The sequence below is a fragment of the Aptenodytes patagonicus genome, chromosome 13, assembly GCF_965638725.1.
Source record: "Aptenodytes patagonicus chromosome 13, bAptPat1.pri.cur, whole genome shotgun sequence".
Classification (NCBI taxonomy): domain Eukaryota; kingdom Metazoa; phylum Chordata; class Aves; order Sphenisciformes; family Spheniscidae; genus Aptenodytes; species Aptenodytes patagonicus.
The window spans coordinates 718,224-735,735 of NC_134961.1; the positions used below are offsets into that span (position 1 = coordinate 718,224).

General features: G+C 45.4%; 1 protein-coding gene across 2 annotated transcripts in view; it reads right to left on the bottom strand.

Annotated features, from left to right (window-relative positions):
- The window catches only part of SLX4 (SLX4 structure-specific endonuclease subunit), a 34,147-nt gene extending 25,580 nt beyond the window's left edge, over positions 1 to 8,567 (bottom strand). For both annotated transcript variants that reach the window (XM_076351078.1, XM_076351076.1), the window contains exons 1-3: positions 8,489 to 8,567; positions 7,593 to 7,696; positions 906 to 1,008 (exon numbers count right to left, since the gene is read on the bottom strand). The gene's annotated coding sequence lies outside the window, so the exon portion shown is untranslated. The remainder of the gene's footprint in view (positions 1 to 905; positions 1,009 to 7,592; positions 7,697 to 8,488) is intronic.
- Positions 8,568 to 17,512: the final 8,945 nt, after the last annotated feature.

Genomic DNA, 17,512 nt, shown 5'->3' on the forward strand with positions numbered 1-17,512 from the left:
GTTCACTATGATTCTGGCTATTTTACCAGAGGTTTTATATTGCTCCCAAAACCTATTTCTTTCAAGCCTAAACCAGAGTGTTTCACTTGGAATGGCAGCAGCTATGGTTCAGTTTCTCCAGTAAGCTCTGGGCACAGAAAGACTCAAAAAGCAGCAAAAACACATGCGAGATTGTTTTCTCAAATGGCTTGGCTGCAGACATGTGAGGCTAAGGAATGCTGGTTACACACTTTCATGGGTCAGCCTTTCCTAAAAGCAACTACAGATGTTAATGGATTTATTTATTTTAAACTCAGGCTCCCAGACCAGCAGAGGATTTTGCTGTGAATCTTGGAGTCATTTCCTGTTAGAGAGAAACTGACGTTTTATGTAGCCAGTTCATAAATTTAATTTTCCTGGGCAGAATCTTGGTGTAGTTATCACTGTAAATTGACCATTTTCTTCTAAGTAAGAGACAGCATGTGGAGAAAAACAGAATCTCACATCCTCCACGGCTTTAAATACCTCTCACAGACGCACTTGTATTGTCATATTATTTATGGTGAGTTCCTGATATTAAACTTTGAAAGAGATCAGCACTTTTGTGTTTGCAATCAATGTTCAGTGCCCTAGGTCTGTATGAAGTCAGACATACAAACAATGCAAAACTAACTAAGAATTTATCTGTCTTACTCTTCACTTTCCAGACTTGTATTTAGAGGCTCCTGCTCTGTTCAACATCTCAGTATTTCTGATGCTGCTGCTATTGGTGTACCTAAGAGCCAGCTTTGGCACCAGTTTGCAAAGCTCGAAAAGTAATGGCTTTGAAAATAATTTCTTTCAGTATAGCACTCAATTCATTTTGGAAGATTTTAGGACTCAACAAATCACAAAGCTCGTCAAATAAAATAAACAGCAGCACTTACCTATCCACTTAGATGCCAAATCTATAGCCCAACTGTGCCCTTCAAGTAAATGTGGATCAGCAAAATACTACAAAACAGGACCAATAAGAATGAAAGATGGAACCTGGAAAATGGAAGGAAAAGGTTAGATTTAGCGTATTTTGTACTGACTGCTCTTTATGCTCAAGTTCCAAGTTGCAGGGGGAGGGAGACAGCAATAGCACATGCTCTAATGGTGCTAAGTTCTGCCACTTCCATTGACCTGTGTACTTGAAATATGTGAGTTAGATGCATTGCTCAGGGTCTGCTCAGCTCAGCACTGTGTCCCCAATGGTGAGCAGCACCGCACGCCGCTGCAGAAAAAGCCCAGAACCTTTCAGAAGGCAGAACAGGTCACACAGACTGGATAAAGCCCTGAGGAACCTGGTCTGAGCCCTTAGCTGACCCTGCTTTGAGCAGGGCGCTGGACTAGAGACCTCCTGAGGTCACTTCCAGCCTGAGTTATCCTATGATCCTACAAATACTCCGACCTTGCCTTTTCCATTTGGGACTAATTTTGCTTCCTGTAACTTTCTTGAAACCAGAACCGCAACAGTTAATTCTTATATCCATCAACTTTACTATCATAATCTTCTAGCCATGTAACACCCTCACCTTTCTGATCCTGACATTTTTAGGCTCACAGACATCTACTGAATTGAATTCCTTGGTTTAACTGAAAAAACCCAGGAGAAAGTATCCCTTTTCATCAGTTCTGTTTGCTTCCTTGGTACTTCACTGACTGTATTCCATTGAGACAAGGAGAACAGAAGCTCCAAATCCACTCTCTTTAGACCACTCAGTATTTTATTAAATTATATGTATCGCATCCTCCAGTGTCTGTGCTCTAAAATCAGAGTCCTAGTCTTTTCTCTTTTCCTAGGAGAATCTTTCCCGGCCCCTAACCATCTCCATCAGTATTCCCTGAACCTCCTTCACTCTCCATTGCTTTTTCTGAGACGTGTCGACCAGTACTGCAGACAGCAGATTGCTGATACTACTGATGAAGAAGTTTTATATTGTTCACATTCCTTCCTCATCCAGGCCTCGCAGATCCTAACATCTTCTTTGCTTTGTTTTGAAAGCACCTGCTTGTTGAGCAAAGGTTTTACCTCAACAGAGATGCCCAGGGCTCTTTCAGTATCTGGTTATCATTAAGGTGTTCCACATGATTTATCTCTTTTTCCACCTCTATGCTTAACTTTACGCTCCTCCACACTGAAGTTCATGCTCTACTGTGTTACCTGCAGCTCGCAGCCTGCTGGAACCACCTCTCATCTCAACTGAGCTGAAAAAGGTTGCGTCACTGCCCAGCGGGACCACCAGGCACATGCAGAGACGGATTCAGAATGAACTCTTGGATGCTCTTTCCTACCTTTCAGCCAGCTTCCTCTCTCAGATCGTTTACCATTCACGATAATTCTTTATCTCTTTCCCCTTTTCAAAGGGCTTCTGAGCAAGCTACATTAATCTGTTCTTTATTTCCTGATTTGCTGACAAATTCAAACCACTCCATTAGACTACTGAGAGACAGTTCTACTGGAGAAACTAGGCTACCATGTGGATAAGATGCTATCAGGTTAAAAATATATAATGACAGACATCTACGAATAACTTGATGATCATTTCAAGCAGTTTAATAGGTACATATAAAAGACTTACTGCCTTGTAACTACTTAGTTCAATCATAGAATCCTTCTTAAAAAAAAAAAAACAACCAGGTAAGACATCTGCTACCCTCCCACTTTTCAGAGCAGCTTCTCTTTTAACAACTGAAAGCGTATTTCTACCAGCAGTCCAACCACTTGACACTATCTCTTCCAAGCTCTCAAATATACAACATCTGGGCCTGCTCACTTGCCGCTTTAAACTGCCTATTTGTTCCAGGAACAATTCTCCTGCCATTTCAGCCTCCAAGAATATGTCATCATTGTGGCTAGAAAGCGTAGATCAATGCTAGGTAGGCCTCAATAACTTGCACCCGGTAGATGCCTTCTCCCCTCTTGACCCCTGCAGCGGTGCCTCAGTACATATCCTCCTCAATTACTCATCTTTAAAGAAAGCCTGAGTCTATACTTTCAAAAAAAGGAAAAGTGCCAGGCTACCTTGGGAGCAACTTCCCAGGTTTCACAACAAATACTAGGGGAAGCAGGATTATTTAACACCAGAAAGCGAGGCAAAACATAACCTGAATTTTTTTTCATACATACCGTTTCCTTGTGGTGAAAGTACAAACCACCCCATTCTGCAGACAGATCCTCTCCCCCCATCTCCACCAGTGAAACAGCCTAACAGGCGGCTGCATTCCTAACTGAGTCTGCAGCACCCGTCTCCACTAGGCAGGAAACATGGAGCGAGGCTGTGCTCTGCGTGCCAGGCAGAGTGGGTTGCTGCAGGAAGGGTGGCACCTTTCTCGGCAGGAGCACCTTCTCCCACTTCCTCCACCAGCAAGATCAACATAGGAGTGGTCCTGACAGTCCTGTAAGGCTGGCCAGAACTTAAGGGAAAGTCAAAGAATGGGATCAAAGTGACTGATACCGCCTCAGTCTTCAGAAATGAGTTAATTGCCACGGCCTGCATGAACCCAACCTGCTAATTACAGCGTGCTGACAGTGGACAGGATGATGGGATGCACGCTGTTGCGTTGGCACAGCAAGTTTTATCGCCCCCCTCCCCTTCTCCTTTCTTGAAAGCTGCGGCCTGAAGATCTGAAGGTTGGTAGCAAAACTTTCAATCAAGCCAGTCCAAATACTGCAAAGGGAAAGAATTTCTGTAGTGTTTGTTCTGGAAACCACAGCAGAAGGCGGTCCCTAGGGATTCTTCCAGACCAAATCCTGTTAACAAAAAGTCTTCCTACAGGTTTCTGATGGAGAAGAACCTACATGTCAACAGTGTAACTTCTGAAAAAGCATATTATCCTCCATACTTTTAGAGACTCTCTTCACTAGAGCCTGTTCTCTCCAGGTTCCTGCACTGACCGATACCTTTATCACTGACACAACTCTACAAAGACACAACACTAGATCTGTACAGTGCAGAGTCTCTGTGTTTGTAGAAGTGCAAATAAATTAACACTGAGGACAGCAGTGCTTGTGCTATGAGGAGAGAACAAATGGAAGTGCAGAACGGGAACTCAAAGTCAGGTACCAACCCTCTTGTCCTGCTCTCTGCCAGCTTTCCTGTGCCAGAAAAGGATAACAAAACCAGACGTGGAAATATAGGAAATGACAAATTAACTCAAGTCTATATAAGCAAGGAAATAATAGCTATGAAAACCATAATCAGATTCTCACGAGCAATCTTAGCAATGACCAGTATCAACGTCTACCTGACACTACCCACTTCTATTACCTGCTATCCTGTCAGAGTACCATGTTCACATTTCTTTTAAAGACCACACCTCCCCCTGCTAGCACCTTGTACGTGTGGTAAAGCATTTCACAGCCAGTAAAAAATCTATCACATTCCAGACATGAATTTTAAATCACGACTTACATGACAAAATGCCCTTCTATCTTCCAAACACCGTAGAAACTAACCTTACCTTATAAAGCACTTCACCGAAATAGAATTTTTTACTTTATACCTCCTCTGGAAGGATAAAGGGGAAGTGAACATAAAAATAAAACCTAACGGTTGCTCAGGTGCAAGTGCTCATGGCTTGTATGCAAACACAGTAGCATACAAATCAGAAATATATGCAGCTGGTGTTTCAAAAATGCTTATTTGTTTTGATTGAAAACAACAAAAAATTATTAAACAGAAAAATACAATTGAGAATTAAGGACTGAATAAAAACATTTCACTAGAGGCCCAAAAACCAATAAAGAGAACAATACTTATTAAAACCTAACTTGGTTTTCAGAGAAATAGAAGTAATCACAGTAATAATAAAAACAAACACATAAAATAACATCATGATAAGGGAATTGGATAGCACTGAATATAAACAAGGAATTGTATTAAAACGAGAAGGAGGTAAAATTACATAAGATTAGTTTTCTGGTCAGAAAAGTTAAGGACTTTCAAAAAGATCTTTTGGTGTACATCAAAACCAAAAAAGAAAAACCTACCAAAGCCGCTAGATCATCATAAAACAAACTGTAAAACTGTTAATACTGAGAATATGCAGAACTAAATATTCTCATAATATCCATCCCATGATATTGTTGAAAGTAGCCTATTCTAACAGTAATCCAAAGCGTACTGCACAGCAGCTATTGAAGGTATTTCTGTCAACAGAATCAGATCATTTGCAAGCAGAAGTCACTGTGATGTTTCAAAAAGGACAATTAGGGAAGTAAACACCCATCTTTCGGACTGAGATCCACGCCAGGCGGTTAAAGAAATGGCTTATATGGGAATTGATGAGTAAAGATGGATAATGAAATTAATAACAATCAACACAGTTTTATGAAAACCAAGATCTCCTGTGTTAAGCTCATACCTTTTTAATGAGACCTCTGTGTGTTAACAGAGGTGTAATTCTTTTGTAAACCATTAAAGAAGTATCGAGGGACAAAATGATTAATTAAAAATTACGCAAAATCAATACAACACATTTAAAATTATTAAAATGTAGCTAGATAGGTTTCAAAATGCAACTGCAAACAGCAGTCATTGAGCACTATGTTTCTAGCACCATCCCACTCGTTTTCTATCATTTAGACTTAGGAAATGAGTGAGGAGAGACATAAACCACCACTGATCAAGCTGTCTGATGATGCAGAGAAAGGAACCGTTAGATACTGTTGATGACAGACGGAGGCAGAAGGATGCAGACCACTTGGTAAACTAGCACAAAGCCATCGTTTTGGGACAAGGCCATACTTACAGGACAGGTAAATCTATCCTGGGAAGCAACGACTACAAAGGAGTTAGGAGCCCGGACGGATGATCGGAACAATGGCAGGTCCCTATACAAGTCTGTGGCCATATCAATACGTGTACTGTAACAGTATGAAGGTTATATTTCCTTTACAGTGGTGAAATTGTTACAGCGAACCTAGAGCACGATTCATTCAAAAGAGGACACACTGCCCACAGGTCACGCAGCACCAGTGGCACACAGCTTAGGAACGGTGCCGTTTCAACCTGCCTTTTCAGTACCCAGTACCAAGCCTTACCCAGCCCATCGTCCTTCCAAACCGACCACAACGTCACCTTACACCAGGTGTCTGACGCCACTCAGATACGGGTAATTCGGACCATGTCAAACAATGCCACCATTTTGTACATCAAGAACGGAGCACTCAGCGTTATGGATGTTTGTGGCAAGAAAACCAACTGAATAATTAATGAAAAAGTGAATATAAAGAGAAATAAGAACACTTTAATGTTAAATACTCAAGCCACTTCTCTCCAGGAAGACACTGTTACTCTAAAGGGCATGTTCACTTAAAACAATGTAAGTTCTACTGATACTATTTTTTCCCAAAAAGTGTAGCTTCTGATTTGTGATTATGTCAAAGCTTATCATCACAACAGCCAAATATAAAGTGGAATTTAACACAGTATGTTGATTTCCCTACATTCTCTAAAATAGAAGGATGCTTGCTTTGAAAAGGTGACCAAACTCATCATGGATTTCTACAGGTCATCTAATAACGTATCTTTTACGCTAACATTGCATTAATTTATAACAATGAGTAACTTGCTCTCTTCTCAGCTAAAATCACATATAAGACCTACAGTAAAATATACAACATACTACTTTGTGGAGATGTTGCTTTATGATGTTTCCATGCCATCATATCTGTTCTCCACACTCCAGTGTCCAGCATAAACAGCCTTGGTTTACTGTTCTGAAAATACATTTTTAAATTTCTTCCTATTAAAATACCTTCTCCTTTTATTAACTTAGTTCCTTCACCTCCTCAATATCCAAATATAGACTTGCTGTGAGCGCTCTGGGAAACTCTGGTATCATACCAATGATCTCAGGGATGCATAAACGTGTATCTTCCACAGACGACTACAATATCAGCAAGAGGTCAGCTCTCAGACAACGAAGTCAACTTCTCTGTGTTTAGCTTTCAGGAAAATTCTTTCTAGAAACTCTGGACAAGGGCCTTGAATTCAACTGAGGACCCTGAAGCGTAGTTTGAGTTTCACTAGCATACAGTAACGTGTCAAACATCCTGTTTAAATTGCTATTTTCTACCATTTGACAGTTTCTTTGGAAAAAACCTGTAATGAAACTGACCCAGTGGGAAAAGCAAATGCTCAAAAGAACTTGGTCCATTTTCTTCCAAATGTAAAGCTTACGATAAAAATTCTGTTTCTGTTTCCAGTCTGCCTCTGACACATCCGTATAGTGTAAAGCAATAAAACGACTTCTGGCTATCCAGAAAACTGTTTTAATCCAAACAGCAAAATCAAAGGAGAGAAGAGGGACCAGGAGGGAGATGAAGAATAGGATCTTAAGTAGATATGAAAGCAAACCACACAAGGGTCTTTTTTTGTAGTTAAAACAGTGACTGTACCCAGCCTGTGATTTTTGGGGGGGTTTATACAGGAGCCAAAAGACTGAGCATCAGTCGCATCAGTCAATGTTACTGCCTTTGGGCTTCACTAGAGTCTAACTATTTAGTGCAAATAATGTATGTTTTTCCCCAGCAAATGCGTAATTTCTGCTTTATTTAAAAACAGCATGGTTACAAGAGGCACCTGTGTATCTGCAGGATCGGGGACAAAGCATTGCCAGTAAAACAGCCGACGCCCACTGTTTCCTCTCAAGGCAGGCCCATACGCTGTTCCTCATGCCCCCAGGCCTGGAAGAGAAAGATAAAATTCCACGTTGCTTCATGAAGCAGCCAGCAGACTCCTCAGAATTGCTTTCCCGGACAACACTGCTTGAAAAAAGCCTGCTTTGAGACCGGGCGCATTAAGCAGTTTTTAATGAATCTTCCTAGCAGTCAATGCATGCTTAAACTGCGACACCCTCGTAATCAGGCCTTCCATTGAACGCCTTTGCTTTATCACTGAATTTTTGCTTTTGATGCCATGTTAATGTCAGGGATGGAGGCTTCGCCCTACTCAACAGCTGCAGCGCAGCAACGAGCTACCCATCCGAACCCAACCTGAGGTCCCCCAACGCGTCAGCGCTTCAAGGCCGCGCTCGGAGGTGCCCCAAGGTTCCTGCTCCCAGCTGTACCTGTGACAGGCCCCTGAGGGCCAACGCCTGGGCTCACCTCAGGCTCCGCGCCCCGGCAGGGCCAGGGAGGCCTGTGGCCCCGCGGCTCGCGCCTGAGCCGCACACTGTCCCACACGAGGGACCCTCCTCCGGCGGATGACGCCCCGCCACTGACGTCGAATCCTCATGCAGATCACGTCGCACCCTGGGGCTGACGTCACCGCGCCGTCGAAGGTGACGCCAGCCCCCGGGTTCCTCGCCACCGCCTCCCCGCCAGCAGGTGGCGCGGCGCCGCGCCGCGCTGATGGCGCCGGCGTCATGACGTCACGCCGTCCGCCGCGGCGCGGCTCGCACGGCCGCCGCTGTCACAGAACTGCCCCGCCCCGCCCCGCCCCGCCCGCCCGGCCCCGCGCCCCGGCCCGCCGCTGACCTCTCCGCCGCGGCACGGGCTCCCGCCGCTCCTCGCGCCCCGCCGCCACGGCGGGGAGCCCCGATGCTCAGCCGGAGCGCATGCGCGGGGCGCCAACCGTCTCCCTCGCCCCGCAACGGGCGCGGTGCGCGTGCGCGGGCCCCGCCGGCGGGACGCTGGCAGGGGCCTCGCGCATGCGCGCACGGCGAGGGCCGCGCCCTGCCCGCGCAGGCGCACGGGCTTCCCGCCAATGGTTGCTGTGGTGATGCCTCCCCCCCGTCCCTATTCGCGTCGTCCCCTCGGCAGGGCGCGGCGGTGGCAGCTCGCCTGGTCAGCGGGGGATGGAGGCGACCCGGGGCGCTCCCCGCTGCAGGGGAACGGCCGAGAGCCTCCCCGCGGGCGGGCGGCGGCGCCTCCTGAGGCGAACCCGGCCTGAGGCGGGCAGCCCGGCGGCCACCGGGGGCGGCCGTGCTCCAGAGGAGGCGGCGGCGGGCCCGGCCGCCTCCCGCGGCCTTGCAGCGCGTCAGGGCCTCAGCCGGGCCCGGCCCCAGCCCGGGGGAGCGTAAATGCCGGGGCGCTTGATTAGGGCCTCGGCTCCGATTGTAACTTGGGTGAATAGCTAGTCTGGAAAAAATACCACCGAAAGAGGAAAGCATACGGCATAGCGTTGCTTATTAACATTTTTAAAGAATTCGAATCTAAATACTCACACGTAGAAAAATACAAATTGTAAACAGGGAGAGAAATACATACCACCTGTTGGTGAGCATGGACCTATCATTTAAAGTCACTCGTCTTCACATCTAAAACCTAAGGTACGTGTTTGCAGGCTGCAGAGCTGCAGCTGAAGCCCCTTACAGCCGTAATGCTTTGGGGTTATAATGAAGAATGCTGTGCTGCTCATATGGAAGTCAATGGAATCACTGAAATTTCAAGGTGAGCGGTGACATAGCTCAAGCTTTTACCAAGCTTATCTGTCAAAAGAAAGAATTGCCTTTTTATTTCGTACTTTCTACCTGGGGTTGAACAGGAAAATGGATGCCATTTTTCCACCACATTCAGTTCAGGCTCAGAGACCTCATACTGAATATTAACTTGGAGTCGGGATCAACCACCGTTTCCTCCAAATGAATAGCTGATTGTGGCCAAAGGTCTGCAGGTATAAAATCACCAGAGATGCGGTGGGTGGGGGGGTGTTCATACGCTGGATTTGCATTTTGAATGCATGTTTTGTGTTGAAATCAGGATTTCTTTCTCAACGCTTCATAGGGATGCGGCAAGAACTAAAATTACTCCTGGGTAACACTTCTTAACAGGCCAAGAGGCAGAGGGAAGAGGTTTAGCAGCACACAGAACACACTGGGGCTGACATTCCTATTAGTTTGCTTCAAAAACATCAAGACAGGCACTTTACTAACAAATACAAAGCACTACTTCTAATTGTGAGCAATATGATGGCTCCTTTACACATAACATTTCTTTTTCCATAATTATATCTTGATCCGTAATTTGACATCGCCAAAACAGGCAGTGTCATAGCATTGCCTGTTTGGAAAACTTATAGAAAAAAAATTAACTACAACTTTTAAAACGGAACAAGCTCCAGAGGCACCATGCTTTTTCACTTCCAGCAAAGCAATTTAATTTTTAACCCACGCTGAATTCAAACAATTTTAGCTGGAAACCCTTGAATTTTAAGCAAAGAATCAGCACCCCTGGTTATTTTGGCAGGACTGATTGGTGTATTTTCTGTAGTGAATCTCCCCAGGAGATGCAATGTGCCATGTCAGTGTGAGAACCCAAAACTGATATGAAGAAATCCTTTGGTTTGTGTCTTTCAACACTTCTGCTAGTTTATTCAAGTTCTTTCTCAAGTTGCTGCACTTACGGGGATTAGAAGCACTCTGAAGAAAATCCTGCAAGAACTTGCAAGCAAACATTGCACAAACATACTGAAAAATACTCCGGTTGCGATGTACTGAGACACTGCGTTGGTTCCACAAGGACGACTAAGCCAAGACGCAGCAACATTTTGTTGCACAATACCCTAAATGCGAACTAAATTCAAAAGCACCAAGTATTTAGAAAAAAATAACCCAAACGAAGCATTGGAGAAGCAGGAAACTTAATTTAGGGAAGAGAGCTTATCCCAAGCAAACTGAGCTTTGCCTTCATACCCTCCCCTGTGTTTTCAGCGGGTGTGTTGAGGCCGGAACCAAGCGGGTGAGGCTGAACCTGACAAGCAGCCCAGGTAAAACGTCAGCTTTCTGCAAGCGCCAGCTCACGTTCCCGTCCTGCCAGCTACGGCACGGCACGGCTGGCATCGAACCCAAACGGCCGCGTCCTGCCTGGGAGGTGCCGCTGAGGTGGGTACCAGGAGGGCTTGGAGAGGCACCTCCGCAAGGCGCCGGACAGCCTGCAAACCCCGTCACACACCTGCAGTCGGGGAAACAGCCCATCGGCGTTCGAAGCGGCGCTGAGCACAGCAAATACGCGCCTTCAGCCAGACCAGCCTCCACATCACGGCTGCCAGGCAACACTGCAGCCTCCAGCTCTTCTACTGCATTTCATGTAGTCAAACGCAATTTTCTATTCCAGAAGTGCTGAGGCACCAAAGAAAAGGGCCCCTGAGAAATGTGAAACACACAACATGCACAGGCATCTGCTTTTTCACCACTCGAATCCTTTAAAGCTTACTGCACTCAACGCGAGGAGCGCAGACACCCTGAGCCTTGCTGCCGTGTGTAAATGCAGCCTTTTAAAAGTCTGCATTGAAAAGAGCCAAAGGAATTGTGGTATTTCCAGCATAGACAGGTTCAAAAGCACCGACATTTAACAGTGTGTACTGGCTACCAAACGGGTGTCTATTTCGCAGGGCATTTCAAGGCCTCTAGCCATTCCTAAAGGCAACAAGGACGCGGTTGCTGTAACAGGCTCTGTTCGCTATTTGTACCCAGCATCAGCTAGAAGACGCAGCCACAGTTACAGGTATAGAGGGGAGAAGCAGCTCTCCCAAAATCGGGCAGCTGATCAGAGGCAGACTATCTGATTCTCCATGTAGACCTACCGGACTTCTGCTAGCAATTTTTGAATAATTCATTTTTTCTCCCCACCAGGGAACTGCTCTGTGTCAGAGCTGGCACAGGGCCCCGGCGCTTTGGACTCTAGCATGGAAATCTTGGCTTAATTTAATGCGTGCTAGTGGTACTCTCCCATGAATTACAACTGTATAGATGCAGGCAGGTCCCTGAAATAGCAACTCTTCTGATACATGTTGTGAAAGATGGGATATTTACTGTCACACTTGTTTTTTTCTGCAGAAAACGACGATTATGGAACTTGTGGACACTATTGCCAACACTAAAATGTCTTTAAAATAACTGTGCTTGCATTTATATTTATAGTATTTACAGTAAATATGTAAATATGTTTATCTAAGTATCTATGAATACACACATTATGTATTATATATACATATACATATTTATCCCCAGTATGCTACAGTCGGCATTTCTCAAAATTTGTTTTAAATTTTTTCAGTTCAAACTCAAAAGTGTTTCACTTTGTTATCTCTGCTCAATCTGATGGGCAGATCTACGGATCTGTTAATGCTGGTGGCTCTTTGGCAGCTCCAGATTAACATTTTAAAGCTTTTGGTACAAATTGATTCAATCCAGGTCAGCAGCGATCAGAGAAGCAGCCACAGAGGCCAATTCCAATGAGTAAAGTTTAGGGTTTGCATTAATTTATTGTGTTAATCTGCCCTTCTCATGGACTACGGCCATGCTGGATGACAGAGCTCAGCACAACACTCAGCGCGCCGAGTCTCTTGAAAGGGCAGAACAAGCAACAATGCAGCATGTTCCTCAAGAGCAGGTTTGTTTTGTTTTCCTCTAAAGCGCAAATTTTGGGATGGTGCATGCCATTATAGCCATCTCCTCTTGTAAGCCTGCCAGAAAAGTATGCATGTTTCCATTCAGCAAGTCACACAGCACGAGTTAGAGCGTGCACATCAAATTAACTTGTTATAAACCAAAATTTGCTAGTCCTCCTGGGAGGTGAAATGAATTCTAATTTCCAAGAAGAATCACCATCATTCAGTAAGGAAACTGGGCATTAAACATGCTAAGAATCTCTAAACACATTAAAAATACAGTGCCCAACTAAAAAAAAAAAAATCCATATCCTTTGATTTCTTGAAGCATATTGCAAGATAACTTAGAACACTTGTTTTTTAAAGTATCTGCTAAACCACTTGAGACAGAACAAGTCCAGTGATTGAGATACATTAGGGAAACAAAACTCAAGTTGAATCCCCCTCCGCCTCCTGTCACAGCTCCGACTCCCCGAGTTTCTAAGGGTTTCATCTGGGACAGATCCATGAAGGATTTACTTACTGATTTCCTTCTGGATCAGTAATTAACCCCAATTACCCCCCATTTACTTGGGCTGCAAAAGGAGAACCAAGCTTTGCTTGGCTTCACAGACTGCTGCTTTGTGAACTGCTATTACCTGACCCCAAATCCCTCGCAGATCATATCTTGACATTTGGGATAAAGTTGGACAGATACGTTTGATGGACGATTCATTACAATACCTTTTGCCATATAGATTGAAAAAGAGGAGGAAACTGCTTCTTTCAACAATTTTTCATCCTTCCTGCTGCTGTAAATTCATCAACAGCAATGAGACAATCAGGAGTCCTTAGAAATTTAAGTACTGACAGAAGCCTTTGGTCCTTGCACTCCTGCCAGCTACTCCATTTCGACCAGGACTTACGGCAGACTTGCCATAATGATGGCAAGATGATTCTGATTGCAGAGGGAGAACAAATGACTTTTTTTTTTTCTGGAAGAAAAGCTTCCTGCTGATGAAAGAAAAGGAAAACCCGTGTTCAACCCACTCCAGAAGCGTCAGGAGGTGAGCTGTTCCGGGTCAGGAAAGATAGCAAGATAGATTTTAGCATGCCATCCTCTTCTTCCCAAGCAATAGGGGAGACAACCAGCTGAAAAGGACTTTGCACGGGATAATTCCAGTAAGCAGCCAAGCTTCCAGGTCTCCTGTGAAATCCCAGGAATTTTTAAACCTGGGGGTTACTGGGGAAGCACATGATGTCACCGCTTAAGGCTTGGGCAGACCCAGAACTGCCCTGGGAAGAATTTCCAAATGAACAGGGTATTGGGCAGAGGTGGTCTCGAAGTTGCCGTTACGTTTGTGTTTATTGCCTCATCCAAACCCGGCAGGTACTTGGTCTTTATGCCTCTGGACCTTGGAGGAGGTTTGTTTCACTTTGTGCTGGGATTCTTGAGTCCTGGGCCATGTCCCTAACTCAGAATCACTGTGTTTCTTAGGGAAATGTATTTAAGCTCCACGCAGACCTTATTTGTACAATAAGAATAATTCTGACTTACTTCACAAGGAGGGTGGGAGGATTAATTAACAATCGTGAGGCACTACAGAAGTGCTAAACATTATTAATGGCTCCCAAGTTTTCTTCTTTTGGAAACAGTGGCCATTTCTTCCCATAATGTTTTAAACAGTTGCTGCTCAAGGAGCTTAGATTGCAGATTCCTGGCCTGTGGTTTGTCCATAAATCATAGACCTGGAGCCTACCCAAGACACTCTCGATAGTCTCAGCAGGAAGTCTGGACGAGAGAAAAGTCTGTTCTCAAGCTGGCCCAGTGAACTACTTTATGGGCCGGTCCAGTTTCAAGGTCCTGAGCCAGACGTGAGAGGGATTCTGTCCAAGTTTAAAAGCACGAGGTCTCAGGAATGTCCTTTCAAACTGGATTTCACTGCCTGTAAATATTTTCCATCTTCTGCCCTGGAGGATATAGGTTTGACTCCCCAGCTGATGAGCCTGGGCAGAGCAGGAGAGGCCACAGTGTTTGTCACCAACAGTCTGTTGGCACACAAAGCTTAACTTGTAGAAAAAAGAACCCAACCCATGCTCAAAGCCCCTTCTGAACAAAAAAATCCCCCCAAAAACAGCAACAAGAGACAGGCAGCAGTTAATAAGGTCCCAGTAAAAATCAAACCCGATAGATCAATTTTCTGCACAAAGCAGGGTTCAGCATTGCTTACAGCCAGGAAACCAAATAAGCTTCGTGAGATTCTTCCAGGTTGGAGATCCCCAATTCCAACCCATGGGAAATTTGGTAGAGCAAATGCAGAAGGACACAACTAGCCCATGCTGGGCGCTTCGCAGCACCATTCCCACACGTTGCACACTCTTGGAACTCTTGGTTCACCTCAATATGCTAGAAAAATCAGGGGACACTACTCTCGCTGCAGGGAGCACAAGCCAGATGGAAACTAGTGAGTGATACAACACTTTTGCGGATGAGTAATTTAGTATCTGAGTGGAGAGGATGGGAGCTGGAAGAGCACAGGAGCTGGAAGTGCACAACCGCAGCTTCACCCCTACAAACAGCACGGAAGTTCTGATGCAAGATCCATACAAGTCTTCTCTGCTTGCACAGCATGTTTGGAGGTTGTACGGAAAGTGAAAAACCAGGCTCTAACTAGCTTCCCATGCCTCCCTTTTACCATCACGTTTGAAACAACTCATCCTTCACACTGCTCGTTTACCAAAGAGCCTCTGTTGCATTCCACGTGGAGGCCCTTTCAGAGCCGAAGTCATCTACAGACTAGCTTTCGAGCGACTCACTTGAGTATCGGCCCGTCAGTCTGTGTTCATCAACACACTGCCATATATCCCCCTTTTCCGCTAGGATCTGTTCTGTTAGCCATGCATAAAATCTTCATACACCAGCACTCTCTGCAGGTCTTTGCAAAATAAAAGGGAAGGCCGAGTCCGAGAGGTGAGGACCCGGAGAGGCTGCTGGTGCAGGCAGTGAGGAAGCTTAGACAAAGCATCAGACAAGGCAGCACGGTAAAGCATGTGAGATTTGGGTCAAAGCACCCTCCTGATCCTGCTGCTACTGCTCCTTGCTGCATACGGGCTCCCGGGACTATCGCCACCTCTCACCGTGTTTGATGGGTACAGTGACAAAGGGTAGGTTTGCACTCACTGCAGTAACAGAAATCTTGTTTGACCTTTTGGTCACAAATCTCTCATGGCAAAAAATTAGTACCTCGAGGGCTGCTGGGATTCCCGGAGGATTCCCACGACTGGAGAGGTTAAAGACATGTCAGACAGTTCATGACCGTCTCACAGTAAGCATGCTCTGCTTCTCACTGCATCAAATTTTTTATAAACTAGCATCCAGCTTCAGTTCAGACATTGTATCAACAGATGCTAATTTTTGGCACTTTATCAGCGAGCACCAGCACCTGCTGTACTGTTAGCATCAGAAAATCATCAAGGGTTTTGATTTCTTCAGTCTGTGTTCATGAAACACCCTGCATTGTGAAGTGGCCACATCGTATTGCTCCTTTCAAGTGTCCTACAAGGCTCTGTACATCTGGGTATAGCATCTGGTAATTTTTCATGCGTATTTATGTCAATTTTGATGGCAAAGGATCTTACATCTACTTGGAAGACAGGAATGCTGCCCAGTCTCCAAAGTGTATAGCTGAACTCCACTTGTGTTGTCTACTTCCAGGAACAAAACCTTATGCATGTTTACCTCTGCCAGCTTAGCTGCCGGCTTACTCTTCTAATCTTTGAGGATGGACAATTTTAAGGGTACTTCGTTATGGCACAATCAAGAAGTCCCAGCATAATCAAAAGATGCCATCCGTATCTTACCAGGAGCTGGATCGAGACCTGTGGCCTCTCGCTGAGCTACACAGCTACCCTAGAATCATAGAATCATAGAATCATTTAGGCTGGAAAAGACCTTTAAAATTATCAAGTCCACCCGTTAACCCAGCACTGCCAAGTCCACCACTAAACCATGTCCCTAAGCACCACATCCACACGTCTTTTAAATACCTCCAGTGATGGTGACTCAACCACTTCCCTGGGCAGCCTGTTCCAATGCTTGATAACCCTTCGGTGAAGAAATTTTTCCTCACGTCCAATCTAAACCTCCCCTGGCACAACTTGAGGCCATTTCCTCTCGTCCTGTCGCTTGTTACTTGGGAGAAGAGACCAACCCCCACCTCGCTACAACCTCCTTTCAGGTAGTTGTAGAGAGCGATGAGGTCTCCCCTCAGCCTCCTTTTCTCCAGGCTAAACAACCCCAGTTCCCTCAGCTGCTCCTCATAAGACTTGTTCTCCAGACCCCTCACCAGCCTCGTTGCCCTTCTCTGGACACGCTCCAGCACCTCAACGTCCTTCTTGTAGTGAGGGGCCCAAAACTGAACACAGTATTTGAGGTGCGGCCTCACCAGCGCCGAGTACAGGGGGACAATTGCTTCCCTACTCCTGCTGGCCACACTATTCCTGACACAACGTATCAGAAGGGGTGTAGGATGTCAAAGGTGGCTCCTTGTTCTTCTCAACACTCTCTAAACTGTCACGTTAGTTCCTCTTCTGCATCTGAATAAAAGTGAAATTTTAGGTGATGTTAATAAAACTTCTAAAATGGTACCCCATGCAGCAGACCCTTTTCATTCCTCTTTGCACAGCCAGGCTTCCTTTAGCTTAAAGAGCTGGAGGTTGTCCTGTCCAGCAGAGCATCCAGTTAACCAAATCCAGTTCTGGAATCTTAATCTGGCAATTTGAAGATAAGCTAAACAAGTATCACGGCTGCCTCAGAGCCCCCACTGAGCAGGGGAAAGAATTCTTGTAAACCAGTTTGCATGGTGTAAACGAGACCCACAGAGGGAAATCTAGTGTGGCATTTTCTGTTAAAGGCCTCTTCTGTTGAACAGCCACTGCTCCTTAGAAAGGATTCAAAGGGCTAAGCTCCATTTTCAAAGACAAGGCTAACAGGGTTCGTAGCTACAGATTCTCCTGTTTGCCCTCCACACTCTCAGCTACTACCTGCTGTTGTTTGCACAGCCCTCTCTTCCCACCACTGTCCAGTGCTTGATGCCCTGCAGAACCAAGCAGCATCTGAAGAGAGAAAAACCAACAAATCACTAGCTGGAAGACACAAAGACCAACAAGGTTATGGGAAAAGAAAAGAGTGG